We start from the raw sequence: 9,892 nt of genomic DNA on the forward strand, positions 1-9,892 counted from the left end.
ACCTAATTCGGACCAGCACAACTTCTTGGGACCAATCACCTTGGAGAGAGAGAAATATGACCGTTGTCATATTTCCACTATAAAAGGAAGCTAAAGGGTTGAAGAAAACGCTCTTGATCACGTGAAGAATTAACGAACAATAAAATCCTTTTGCACAACTTTCTCACTCTTGCGATCATACTTTGAGAAATCTACCAAGCTATTGAGTGATAAGAACAAATTGTAAAAGTTCTAAGTATTTATAATATTTGTAAAACTGTATTACAATACTGTGTGAGTGTTGTAAGGTGTACGACGAGTAGTAAATAAGACTCGATCGTGAAGTGTATTGTGTTGTTGAATATTCCTTAGTGAATATCCTTCTCACTGTTTGAGAAGAAGGGGTGACGTAGGAGTTTAATCTCCGAACATCCATAAAAAAATCAGCGTCATGTGTTATTTACTGATTTCCGGTCACTTAAACCAACCGAACTGATCTCTCATTTCTCCGAACTGATTCTTCTTTACTCTCTTCTTTAACCAATCTGTGTGTGTTATTTCAGGCTGTAACAAACATTTCCTCACTTGAACCCGGTTCAAGAATTTGTGACAGACTGTGTAGTGTTAAGACCAGTGTTAATTCTTAACCGGATTAGCACCAACCATTGAGTGTGTTGTAAGCGGTCTCCTTTAGCCGGACCCAGGTCCCCTATTGGCAATCCCGATCCTAGCAGGAATCTTGACAAGATATCTCATAACGGAAAAATCCTCTCTATAAATGAAGACATTAAATGCTTTCAAAACCATTCACCTATTTAAGGAACCATTCATCACGAACAAAAGTCACAACATCTTTGTTTTCTCACTCTAAACAAAAACTTCCTTCTCTCAAAATTCTCAAGATAAACCCAAACCTTTGATCATCTCTAATCATTGATTTCGATTCTGCTTTAACCTCTAAAACAAGAGGAATCATCTTTGAACCTCTGGTAGACTTCGGTCTGCAGAAGTTCTTGGAAGGATCCGATTTCATTCTGGATTCGAAAGTAATCGAATTCTTCGATCATGCCGCTGTATTGAAAGATGGAAGTATGCAACACATACCCTTCCTGATCTCGGAAGAATCATTTGCCGAACTCTTCGAATTACATCCGAAAGCTTTTCAGATTTTCCCTCTCTTTCCATACCTGCACATGAGGAGTTTTCTTACTTCTTCTCCAACACTTCCAATCCTGTCAACTGTCACGGTCTCAAATCCGACATTGCCCCCTATTTTAAGATCTTCCAAGACATCATTCAACGATTCATCTTGGGACATGTGATGAATCAGTACTACACTCGGTAGGTGTATGATATGATGATTGCCATAGCCTGCGAAATGCCCATCAACTAGGCTTCTCTTATCTTCAACAACTTAAAGAAGATGATCCAATCCCCTTGATGAAGAATCGGCTATGCGCCTCAGATTAGTCGGTATCTTCGCTCCATCATTCCAATTTCAAACCTTGAACCAAGAACCTCGGTCAGTCCGGCCAACATCCTAACCGAAGAATCGGTGGAAATATAGATCTAGAGAATACAAATCTAGGCCTTAAGATTCTAAATTACAACCGGTCATTTTGTTGTACGACTGATTGTTCTATCTAAACCAGACTATGTTTGCATTTCTTTTAAAAAGGAAACCGTTTTACTTAAAAGAACGTGCATTATTTCATTTCGGTTCATCATTTTTTGGTTCATCTTTAATCTAGTGTAATTTAATTCGGCTCATTTCAAATTTACCGCTTAAAATTACCATCAAACAAGTTTACCGCCCACTGTTTATCATCCGCATTTACCGCTGATTTTTACTGCCAAAAAGTTACCGCAGTAACTTTTAGAGGGAAAATAGGCACCTTTTTGTTGAAAAGATGTGACGGTTCGGTGACATAACCGCCACGTCCATCACATATATAAAGAGATCATGAACATTATTTCAGTTACAACGTTTTATCTCTCTAGAAATTTCTTTTGCTCTCAGATTTTATCACTCAATTCTTCTAAAGTTTATCTAGATTTCTAGTATGGGACTTGATAGTGCCCTCTTTTTTCATATAATTCAGGTTGATTTCGAGGAGATTCAAAGCAATAGAACGGAGGAGATTCGAAGGTTGATGGATGCGATCAAGAACTCGGGACTGGAGTTCTTACTTGGAGGTCCATTCGTCCTGCATCAGGATGAAGTTAAGGTGTTCTTCGAGAATTTCAAACTGAAGAAGAATGTTATCCATGCAATGGTGGGAAGTAAAAATTTTCAGATAACGGAGGAGGTGTTCGCAGAGGCCCTTCATCTTCCAACAGAGGGACCTGACTTTTTGACCGATTTATCGGAAGAAGATGCTTTGGAGATTCAGAAGATGATATCCAACTCGGATGAACCGATAGAGTTCACCGGAAGGAAAAGTGCATTGAAGTTCGAATACCGGTTGCTATTTGACATCATCTCCAAATCCCTTCAAGGAAAAGGAGGTAATTTCTATAATATTACCCGGTCCAAATTCGAAATGATGATCGAAATTATTCGCGATGACAAAATAAACTGGGTCGGTGTCCTGTTTGAAATCATGTGTGAGATGGTGGTTGGGAAGAAGGACATGCCATTAGGGTATGCAATGCAGATCGGCAAGATCCTGCTATATCTTCAAATTCCAATCACTCTCGGTACTGTTCTTCCTGAGAACAAGATTTTAAACTCTGTGAATATTGGGAAGAGCTGGGTTCGAACCGAAAAGGCTAAATCACCAAGAGAAAAGGAACCGAAAGAGAAAGAACCGAAGGCTAAGAATCCAAAGGTGAAAGAAACCAAGCAAGCAACTAAGAAAGGAAAGAAGTCGGTTGCTGAGAAAACGGCCAGTGAGGCAACCAACAACGAGAAAACTCCTACTGCTACGTCTCCCTGACTGGTTGACCGCGAAGGAACTCCGGTCCCCAATCTAGTTGATGGTCAAATTTTAGCCGAACCTGATCAAAATCCAACTCAGGAGGAGACGGTTAATAATACAGTCATTTTAGATTCTGAGATTCCGAACTTTAAAATGACCGATGATAGGGCCGATGAAATTTTTGATGGCGTTCTCAAAATGGTTGCAGAAGACACTCATGATTTATTAAACTCGTTCTATGAATGGTCGAGACTAAGGACTGAAACACTATTTGAGAACATGCTCCTAGATTATTCCGAAGCCGACAGGTGGTCCAACTTAATAAACTTGGAGAGAAAGGTGACTGAATTCGCCAAGACATCATCCGTACCATTAGCCATGTCAAGGGCAAGGTTGATAGAAACCAACGCAAAATTAAAGATACTAACGTCAACGATGGAAACCGCTTATCAAAATCATATGGCTAATGGTGGAATAACCGGGGTAGATAAGAGTGTGTTGGATACAATGGAATCAGTTGTAGAGAGACTTTAAGCCGATATCTAGAAAATGGAAGAAGAAACCGAGATGAATGTTGCAATGTACTTCACTCCAGTTGAAGAGGCTGGCCTAATTGGGAAACATCTGACACAGACAACTTTTGAGTTCGGTCAATCATCAAGACCGGGAGGGGATGAACATGAAGAAAGTCAACCAGAATCTCCCTCTGCGTCTCCAGAAAAAGATAGCGCAACGGTTTCACCATCCACCGCAAATGTCCAGGGCAAGGACACATCTAATGCCAAGTCTTCATCAGGTAAGTCTCCTAACTGAAATGAAACTATAGAGAATAATCCTCCAAGACAGATCGGCCCAACTCTATCATTATCGGTTCATTATGCGCCTCCGGTACAAAATCAAGTTGTTATTCCATTTCCAGATGAAATAAAAGTGTTCATCCTGAAAACGATTCAAGACTCCATGGCCTTGTAGCAGGCATCTCTGGACGCTAAGACTTCCTCGTGGCAGGCATCCCTAGAATCTAGGGTTTTTTCGACCGATTCTAAAATTGAGAATGTTGAAAAGGTCACGTCTCAAACTCTAGAGATGGTGCAAGGCATATCGGTTCAGATATACGAGTTGATAAGAGTGAAAGTTGTTGCCCATGAAGAACAGATAAGAAGAGATGAAGAAACGGCCAGAAAGTTTCAGGCCGATGAGGAAGAAACGGCACAGCTAGCTAAGGAAACCGAACTTACTGACGCAGAATTAGCCCAGAAAATTCAAGACGAAAAAAATAATCTTGAAGCGGCTATACAAGCAAACGCCGATGAAGAGAGAAGAAAGACACCCACCACAATTGCCAAAAAGATTAGAGCTCAAGAAAAGAAAAGAAAAAGAGAACAAGTAGCAGCGGTTTTATCTCGCGTTGAGCAGACAAGTATTCAGACGGTTGCGAATCCAGGCAATGGTTTAAACAGTCCAATTGCTGATGAAGAAGAGGAAGATGTTGCACCTCTGAATCCAAGAAAGCGCCAGCCTGCAGCCTCAACCACACCGATTTCACCAGCTTCAATTAAATCTGTTCGTTCTAATGCATGGTCAGATCAAGGAACTAAAGCAAACTCGGTTGAACACTTTATGTAGAGTTAGAGATCCTCACCATTCCAAGTTCATGCTCAACCGATGAGACACCAACAGTCGGCTGGATTCTCAGGTCAACCGGGTGGCAGTTTCCAAGATCCCACTACTCCGGGAACGAGTTTCGTATAAGGATGGGTCCACGACACGATCAACCAACCGGATAAAAGGGGCCAATAATCTCTCAACCTTTAAGATTTTCGTTTCAAATATATATAATTATAACTTATGATATTTTGGAAACTTATATTATTCGGTTCAAACTTATATATATATATATAATATATCTTACGACTATTTTAGGAAATTATGATATTTTGGAAAATACAAAATTTTCGGTTTCAGTTTCAACTTTCTGGTTTTGATATCTTTATATAAAAATATCAAAAACGGAGAAATTGTTAAGTATACAAAATTTTACATACAAAATTCTTCCTCAAATAAAGTTCCCCTTAAATCAAAACGCTTTTCCAAAAACCGGCAAAATAAATACAAGTTCTTTTAAAAACAGGCCATCGATTACAGAGTTTTGAATATTTAACTTAAATAATCAAAAATGGAGAAATAGTTAGAGAAATTAGACAAGATAATTATAAGTAATTAACTATCTAAAAGAACTTAATTAAACTTCAACTCTATGTGTAGGTACATATTTTCAATCTGGTCGGTCAAAACTATTCTTCCAAAATAGCACAAACCAAAACAACGTATTCATATTCTCTGAAGTCCAACTCGGCTAGAATTCAAGACCGGTTAAGATTATCAACCGATATGTGTCCGGTCAAGATCAAATCCTAAGGCAATATATACTCATCGGACAGATTAAATCAAGATCAAAGATACGAATACAATGGCAGTTGACGTGTTGATGCAAACATATATTCCTCGGAATATGCAAAGGAAGATCTTTAAAGGTTCATACTACGTCACTTGTTATCTGATATAAGCCTGCTGATTAGACTAAAGGAAGCTATCAGATGAACAATTACCAGATTTGGTACTATCTAGAAGCAACCTTCAAGGAGCAGGCAACTGGAAAATGAATAACTTCCAAGTGTACAAAAATACAAACGTACAAGTTACCTAATTCAAGTCGGCACGGCATCATCATTTGGGAAGCTTCTATCAGATTGCTGATCCTTTGACCAATCATATAAGAGAGAGAGAAATATAACCGTTTTCATATTTCCACTATAAAAGGAAACTAAAAGGCTTAAGAAAATCTTCTTGTTCTTCTTGGACTTCTTGCTCTTCCTACGCACTTAACTCTCTAGCTCTAGATTCTAAATCTTGCGAACATACTATAAGAAATCTACAAAGCTATTGAGTGATAAGAACAAAATAAAAAGTTTTGTGTGTTTACATATTTGTAAAAGTGTATTACAATACTGTGTGAGTGTTATAAAGTGAACATTTAGCAGTAAATAAGACTCGATTGTATGTTGTATTGTGTGGTTGAATATTTCTTAGTTAATATCCTTCTCATTGTTTGAGAAGAAGGGGTGACGTAGGAGTTTCATCTCCGAACATCCATAAAATTTATGTCTTGTGTTCTTCATTTATTTTCGGTCACCAAACTAACCGAACCGGTTTCCCCTCATTCTAACCGATCCTTCTCTACTCTCTTCTTTAACCAATCCGTGTGTGTTGCTTCAGGCTGAAATAAACATTTCTTCCCTTGAACTCGGTTTAAGAGTTTGTGACAGTCTATAGTGTTAAGACCAGTGTTTATTCTTAACTGAATTAGCGCCAACCGTTGTGTGTGTGTTTAAAGATATCTCCTTTAGCCGGATCCCGGTCCTCTATCGGTGATCCCGATCCTAACATATTTAATATATTATGTTTAAATGATGAAGAAGGATATAAATAATAAAGATCGAATAAGATTTCAAAAATATCAGTCGGGTGCTTGTAAAAGAAATATCAAGAAACGACATGAGGCAATGCAAGAATCATTAGTGGTTTCAATTTGTACGTTATTCAATAGAAAAAAAAAGTTCTCAACCTTTGAATCAAGATGAAAATGAAGAAAATGATAGTTTAAGAGCAGGATATGAAGTCTTGGAACAATCTAATACTATGGTTATGAATGATAATATTGAGGATGAAGGTGATAATGAAGAAAATGATAGTCTCGGGGATGAAGGTGATAATAAATAAAATGATAGTCTTAGAAATAAAGGTGATAATGAAGAAAATGATAGAATTAGAGATGAGGTACTTGAACAACCCATGACTATAAATGCTAATATTGAGGATGAATGTGATGATAAAGAACTTACTCATATGATTGAATTTGAAAAGGACATTGATGTGAACTATGATCTAAGATTTGGGGGAAGTATTAATGATCTAAAAGGATAATGTTAGTTCAACGAGGTCTATTAAGATTTTAAAAGATAGGTTTCCTAAGGATAGTATAAGTGGGAGATGTTTTCCTCCAATTTTTACGTTTTTATTGTACTCAATGGTGAGAAACAAGAAAGGAAATGGCTTGTGTATTCAAATGAGTTTAATAAGGTCTTTTATTTTTATTGCAAACTATTTAAGCATACAACTATGACAAGTAGTTTGACTGAAGATGGAACTAATGATTGACAACCTTTATCCAAAGATTAAAGAGCATGAAAGTAATTCAAAAAACTTCCTCAATATTTTAATATGTAATGAACTGGAAAAAATACAACAACAAAGAGAGAAATCGTCGGAAGTTAATATTAACTCGAATAATTGGGATTGTGAAGTATTTTTCTCGAAATAATTTGTCGCTATGTGGGTCTAGTGAGAAAATTTATGAGAATACTAATGGAATGTTTTTATTAACTTATTGAACTTCTTGCAGGATTTGATCATACTATGAAAGAACACCTTCAACTTATGATAAATAAAAAAATTCACAATCATTATATTAGCCAAAAATTTCAAAATGAATTGATAAATTTGTTGGCGGAAGAGATCAAAAAATATTTCTCAATAAGAATTCAAAAGAAAAATATTTTTCCATAATCCTTGATTGTACCCTAGATATAAGTCATCAAGAACAAATGGTGATTGTTATAAGATGTGTATATATGGATGATATTATTGTCAAAGTGCAAGAGTTCTTTCTTGGGTTTATAAATGTTGAAGACACATAAGGGCTTGGAATTTTCAAACGATTAGAAGATGTTTAGATCGAACTTCAACTCAACATTGATGATATAAGAGGGAAATGTTATGACAATGGCTCAAATATGAAAGGTAAATATCAAGGTGTAAAAAAAAGGTTACTAGATGTAAATCCTAGAGAATTTTATATTCCACGTGGATGTCTTAATTTAAACCTTGTTATATGTGATATCGCAAAATTTTGTGACCAAAGAACATATTTTTTTTGATATTTTGCAAAACATTTATACATTGTTTTTGTCTTAAATTCAACAATGATACCTTCTTAAAACATTTGTGAAGAATTTGACAACTAAGCCTTTGTCTACGACTTGTTAGGAAAGTCGTATTGAAAGCCTTAGAGCAATAAAAAATCAAGTAGTAGAAATGTAGAATTTAGAGATGCTTTGAAAAGCATGATCAAATTGGGAGTGTAGAAGTTAAAGGCTTGTGGATGTTTATTTTAGAAGATTTTGAGTTCTTGATTATCTTATGTATTTGGTACAATGTTTTAGACAAAGTTAATCGTATTCGTAAATTACTTCAACAAAAAGATATATAAATTGAGGATGCAATTACAAGAATGAAGGAGCTCATTTTATACATTAAAAATGTTAGAGAATATGGTTTTGAATATTTGATGGAGGAAGCTAGAATACTTGCACGTAAAGTTGGCATTGATCCCCGTGTTTGTTCAAAAAAGAGTTTCTCGTAGGCCGAAGAAATTTGATAAGGGTGTGAGAGATGATGGCAATGCCAATCAATTATCAGAGGATAAATTTAGAATAGCATATTTTCTCCACATTATAGATCAAGCTCTTACATTGATTTGAGATCAGTTTGAGCAATTTGAACGATATGAAGAACTCTTTGGATTTTTATTCAATGAAAAATTTAAAACTATTAGTGAAGAGAAATTGTTGAAGGATAGTACTAAATTAGAAAATTTCTTGAAACACAACCAACAAATGGACATTGATGATGATGAATTATTTAAAGAGCTTAGTAATTTGAAGACAATGCTACTGGGAGAAGTAAAAAGATCAATTGACATCCTTAACTTTACAAGGTCACTATGGAAGGCATGTTGTTTCAAAATGTAGGGATTTTTTATCGAATTTTGTTGACTATAAGTTTGATAGGATAGGCTTTATCGATAGAGACGGGGATCTGGTTAAGGATGAAGGATTATGAAAAACGGTTTGAAAGAAATCCTGTCAGGGATTTAATTCGCTTTCTATTTTACGCAAACTTGTGTAAACACTTGGAACAGATTCAAGGCAAAATTGTTTACTTGGGTTTGAAGCACATGATGAAATAAGAAAAGATGACAGAAAAGAAGAACACAGCAGTTAGTTTATGGATGTTCGGAAAAACTCTCCTATGTCACCCTTTCTTCCAACCACCGGAAGGATTCACTATAATATGGTTCGAATCAAATATAGTTTACACACACACATAGCTCACTATTGAATAGAACACTTTCTGTTCAATTACAAGATGAAGAATATCACTCAGCTAAAGGTGTTTTGATTCTAGCTCTCTCTCCCGATTCACACACAGTACAATCAGAAAGAAGCTTCACAATATTCAAAGGCTTGAATTCTCTGTACTTTTAGTAAGCAAGATTGGCAAGTAAAAGGTGCTTCGTCCGTTGTCCTTAGGATTTGTTAAATACTGAGCAGGAGCTAACGGTCGAATCTTCAAGAATGATACGTGGCACTCTTCCATTGGAAAGCCTCCATTGTACACATCAGGTTCTGAGCACAAGGATCTTGGTCGTACATCACTGGTAGTGCGCCGAATATTCCATCAGGGATGTACCTGCAAAACAAGTAATGTAAGGAAAATTATCTTACGTGACATTCCTTGATTGGATGCATATAGTTGTTGTACTAATCTTCACTAGAAAGTGGAGCAGAAGTAGGGTACATCTATAGCACGTGGGTAGGTGAAATGCTAGATTCAAGTGTACTACTTAAACTGAGCATTAGACGTATTTCAGTTAGACGGATTATGAAAATCAGTCTAATGAAATAAGTGATCTCCTTTTAATAGAAAAACGTCTATTAGACCGCCTGGTCTAATAGAATTAGACTCGCTTCTAATTACAATAACCATTAGACTACACGTCTAACTCCACTGAGTTAGACTGCACGTCTAATTCCGGTTCTACCTCAGACTTGTCTGAAGGAGTTAGACGCACGTCTAACTTTCACTTAATT

The sequence above is a fragment of the Impatiens glandulifera genome, chromosome 8 (genome assembly GCF_907164915.1).
Source record: "Impatiens glandulifera chromosome 8, dImpGla2.1, whole genome shotgun sequence".
NCBI classification, from domain to species: domain Eukaryota; kingdom Viridiplantae; phylum Streptophyta; class Magnoliopsida; order Ericales; family Balsaminaceae; genus Impatiens; species Impatiens glandulifera.